This window comes from Vipera ursinii, assembly GCF_947247035.1.
Source record: "Vipera ursinii genome assembly, chromosome: 6".
Lineage (NCBI taxonomy): Eukaryota > Metazoa > Chordata > Lepidosauria > Squamata > Viperidae > Vipera > Vipera ursinii.
Genome location: NC_139515.1, coordinates 77,027,261 through 77,032,703, shown reverse-complemented (window position 1 = coordinate 77,032,703; position 5,443 = coordinate 77,027,261).

The window sequence follows — 5,443 nt, the reverse complement described above, 5'->3', positions numbered from 1 at the left end:
AACACAAAAAGTATAGCATTTAGATGATACACAAGACATTCTTTTGTGCCCTTCCTATGCGTACAGCTTAAATTAAGTTGTACACATTGCTAGTTGAAGATTTAATGTCCAAATTCAGCCACAGAATCTGAACAAATTTACAAGTGAATGCATATGACTGCTGGAAATGATCATATTGTGTTGGGACCTGAAAACATAAATAAGTATATTTACACATCATATTTATCTTTGGTTTGCTCAATTGCATTCTCTTAGTTAAATAAGTCATAATAGGCTGAATTCAAACATCATATTGAATTATAATGCATGCAACGGGGGAGGTGTTTTGCTTTTTGGATTTTCAGTAAAATTCAGTCCCTGGGATTTGGAAATCATGGTTTATGTCTGAGTTTATGACAACTAATGCACTGATAGGCTTCCAGTAAAAATCAACACCAAGTCATGAGTCTTGTGCCACCACACAATAACAAGAATTATGTTGTCAGTGTAGAACATCTGCTGTTTGGACATAGCTAAGTCTGAGCCCTGATTAAAAATGTTCAGAAATTGTTCCTTGTGTTGAACTGAAATCCTTATTTTGGCTATGTAAACCTGCTGTTTGACCACCTTCTTTTCTTTTGTATACCTCCATATCAAGCAGAGGCTAAATGTCAACCAAAGTAAGTGAATTCCCCCATCATGTCCAACATAGTATCCTTCCTGATATCTTGGTCTCCCATCATCCCTACCTAACATGCTGGATCAGTTTCTCTGAAGCTGGGAACAAGGGCAATGCAAACCAGTTGTGGAAGTGTTTATCCAATGAGCATTCTAGTTCTCTAGGAACCTCTCTGTATTCCATTCTTCACCTGGACAGATACTCTAACAGCCTATCTCCGTGGTGGCGAACCTATGGCACGGGTGCCACAGGTGGCACGCAGAGCCCTCTCTGTGGGCACGCGCACCGTCGCCCCAGTCCTAGGCCTTCAGCTGGGTTTCATAAAACCTTTTCGCTTTAGGCCTCTGCCGCTGTGTGCAAAAAAAAAAGTTGAATCAATCAATTTCAACTTCTCGTGGGAAAAAAAGATCTCACAAAGTTGGAATTGATTTATTGAACTTTTTAGTCCCACCCAGTCTGCCGTTACCACCGTGGCCACGCCCACCCAATTGACCACACCCACACAATGGGCCACACTCACTCAATGGGCCACACCCAGCCAGCACCCGACAATACATAAGTGGGTTTTGGGTTACAGTTTGGGCACTCGGTCTCTAAAAGGTTCGCCATCGCTGGCCTATCTATTCCATCTCTTTAGGCACAGACAAGGGCAAAATGCAAATGGAAGAAAGCTGCTTTTTTCCTGACCCAGCTTCCTGGGCACTTGGGCACTTTCATGCTTACCATGGCGCATTCAGTGGTGCTCACGTCCCTTCCAGATCAGCACAGCAGCTATAGATGTTGATGCTCCCACTGCTGTCTTCCTTCTAAGCAGCTTGGCAACAAGAAGCTAACTCCATACATGGTACCTCCAGGAAATGTCCTTGAGCATCATAGTGCAGGAGGAGGTCACAATCACCTCAGGCAACCTCCCCTGCTCTCCTGTCTTCCTGCCCATTGACATCAATGGACAGTCACCCAACCTTTGGAGATGGGTTTCGTAGGATCCTTCTGTACTGTATGCAGTGTAATTGTATCTTCTCCCTTTCTACTTGTTTTATGAAACCACCCAAGCACTGATACACCTAGACAAAAATGCAAAAGCAATTCCATCCTCTCTCCACATACCATGGATTCCCAATAAAAACATACTGAGAATCCCACGGTTAAAAAAAAGGCCATTTCTGGTGGGTTTGCTTATTTGAACAGAACATTAAGATTTTTCTCACTATCACTGAACATTGGTTTAATTTTCATCCACAGTGCATTCTAGGACAAAGACCCTGAGCTCTGGGATCCACCAGTGACTGTATCCAAGATGGGGTAGCTCTTGTTTGATAGGCACATCAATCAGAGAATCAGCCAAATAGGAAAATTAATGAGTTTGACCATTGCTTTGCTCAGGCAATTTGAATTAAGAAGTCACTGCGGAACATTCAGTCATAATTCCATCTGAACTAGCTTTATTATTCTCCGAGGTGAACTATTTGGTAAAGCATTCTCTGGTCTGTGACATAAAATGAGCTGGGATGTCATGTGGGAATGGGGACATCCCTGCTCACAACAAAATACATCTATATATATGCTGTACCACGATTTGTTTGATTTTAGCTCAGCGTGCTGTTAAATAAACCATGACTTATTATGATGAATAAACCCAGTTTTAGATCCCAAAGCGAATTAGAGCAGGATTTTGTTCTTGTTTATGTTAATAGTTGTTTCATCCTACTGTAGATGTTTAATCTGAAGAAGTGGGGGGAAAGTTTAGAACAGTGATGGCGAACCTTTTAGAGACCGAGTGCCCAAACTGCAACCCAAAACCCACTTATGTATTGTCAGGTGCCAGGTGGGCGAGGCCCATTAGATGGGTGTGGCCAATTGGTTAGGATGGCCCATTGGGTGGGTGTGGCTGTGGTGGTAATGGCAGACTAGATGGGATTAAAAAGTTCAATCAATCAATTCCAACTTTGCAAGTTCTTTTTTTTCCGTGAGAAGTTGAAATTGAATGGTTGATTTAACTTTTTTTTTTTTTGCACATGGCGGAGGCCTAAAGCAAAAAGATTTTATAAAACCCAGCTGAAGGCCTAGGACTGGGGCGACAACATGCGTGCCCACAAAGAGGGCTCTGCGTGCCGCCTGTGGCACGCATGCCACAGGTTCGCCACCACGGGCTTAGAAGGTTTGAATGCCTCTTGAGATTTGACCTTCCTGATTACAGTTGCTAGGAGACCATGGACTGATCTGACTAGTAGATGTGTAAATAAAGGTGAAGGACTATCTGAACTACTCACTGAGTCCTCTTTGAAATCTATTCTAAATAGACCAGTTTCAGATGCATAATTTTGGATAGTGAGATGGGAGGCAAATAAAATTGATTAGTTTGCAGGTAGGGTAGTCAAGCAGATAGCGGAAGACAAACTCCAAGCTTTCTTTTCAATCCATTATTGGGCCCAATTTGGACTCCAACACCTTTCATCATTTAGATGTAGAAGACTGTACCTGTGTCAATTTTACAAAACTGTACAGCTTTCAGCAATATGAATTATGGTAATTTTTTTTAGGACAGGACTACATGGCAGTTTTTCAGGCCTATGCTTCAGAAACAAAATGCGAATGCTTGTGGCTCACTTTCCAGAATACACAGACCACGTTGTTCAAATGTTATTGCCTGTGTTGCTTTAAAGCAGAATGTATAAAAGAGTTATAGTGATGAAAACACCAAGCTAGCCACCAAGAAATTGGGTGTTGTAGTCCCACCTGAGGCACAAAGGCAGCTGGAGGACCTTGGGCCAGACACTCTCTCAGCCCTAGAAGAACAAAGTAATGGCAAACTACTTCTGAGAGATATTGCTCAATCAATTACTAAAGCTTGTAAACCTTTAAGAATCACTGATCAGACAGCACTGAAGCAGTCTTCTTTTGAAGAACTTTGTCTGCTGTGACAGAATTCTAATGAAACAGAAGTCTCCATAGATGAGTTAAAGCACAATTGTAGGTGACCAGGTTGAGCCCGAGGGAGGGGACAAAAGCATCATCAGTCATGAGTCCCTTCGCACTCAGAATAGTTCTAAGTCCTGCCCACCTTGAATTCCTTTGACTCTTATCTACTGCCAATTTGCTTTGGCTGTTAGTAGTTCAGATTCTTGTAGAAAGCTTAAGCTCGCAATAAGTCTTTATACATTTGAGCTGTCTGGATCTTCTGATTTCCCTGGAGCTTGACAGCAATTTTCAAAATTGTGAGGTGTGCGGAGGAAGTGTGAAGAACCTTTTAGTTATAACTAGACAACCTGTGACCCATTTGGTCATTTCAGAGATATTTCCTTTCTAAACAGAGAAACAGAATGACCACAGGCAGGCAGGCAAAAAAGCAATGAAAGTGGGAGTAACTCCTGACTTCCTGCTGGCTTCCCCACTGACTTTCCTTATAGGAAGCTGGCAGGGAGCATTGGAAATGACATTCACATAACTGAGCATGGCTGCATGGTGGCGAGACAGTGCAGAAGCACTGAAATGGTCACAAGTCTGCCAAATTTCAATCCCACAGCAGTCTTGGGTCCTGGATTTTGGATGTGTTAGCCTATTTGAAATATGTTGATTCAAAAACTGATGCTCTATGTTACACCATTTTGTCCAATTAAATTACAGACACAATTTTTGTAGTAGATAAATACATCTTCCCCAAAATCTCATTGTAGTGTTTTAATTGTTCATGTGTTCATTTTGATATTTGTTTTTTAAGGGAGGTGTGTATATTAAGAGTTGTGATGGCAAAAAAATTAGGACTAATTTCAAGCACACATAAACACAGTTATTCATCGTTCTGTGTCAAGCTGTGTTAGCTAATCTCTTTTTAGTAGTGCATAACCTTTTGAATAAAATGTACACATAAGTATGAAAATTTATTTCCAAACATTTCAGCTAGCTGGAATATGTCTCTCTGGAATTCCACTGCCCACTGAAGACTTCAGACCTTTTCAATTTTGCAGGTTTTTCAGCTTTTATTTTTGTTCTGTTTTGTAAGTTCCACTTTAGCTAACATTGTTTGGTCAGCATTTCATCCTTGGAGTTCCAGCTAGTATTATCTTTAGCTTGTAAACTATAGACTATGTGCTGCCTACAGGAGACAGCGTGGTGGTCAAAATATAATAGTTTCTCTATTGCAATTACACAAAGTCAAAACAAAAACTGGCGCACAGATCAGCATTGCAGAAGAAGGAAATAAATATTTTATTTCAGTTATTAGATTTCTAAGGCTGTCCAACTGCCGCACTCACTCTGACTGGGCAGAATATTATTCAACATTCAAAACAGATAAAAACAGCTGAAGTGTAAAAGTATACATCAGCATTCTTTGTGAAGAGATGTTTTGTATCCAGAGTAAAATAAAAATGTAGGTTCCTAACGTATGGAAATACTTTTGCAATCAATACAGATACAATCCAGTTTGGTTTGGTGCAGGGGTAGGCAACCGCAGGAATTCTGGGAGTTGAAGTCCATGAGTCATAAAAGAGCCAAGGTTGCCTACCCCTGGTTTAGTGGTTAAGGCACTGGACTAAGAGCAGAGAATTTTGAGCTCTAATCCTGCCTTACACATGGAAGCCAGCTGGTTGACCTTCAGCCAGTCACACCCTTGCAGCCCTAGGAAGCAGAGAGACAAGGTCAAAGTCCTTCTGAAAATATTGCCTGGAAAACCCCTGGCATTTGTTCATGTAGCTGTCAAGAATCAAGACTGATTTAAGGCAAAAACAAAACAAAAAAAACCACCATTATAAGTGGGTATCTTGCCTTGGTAGCACTCCATTCTTC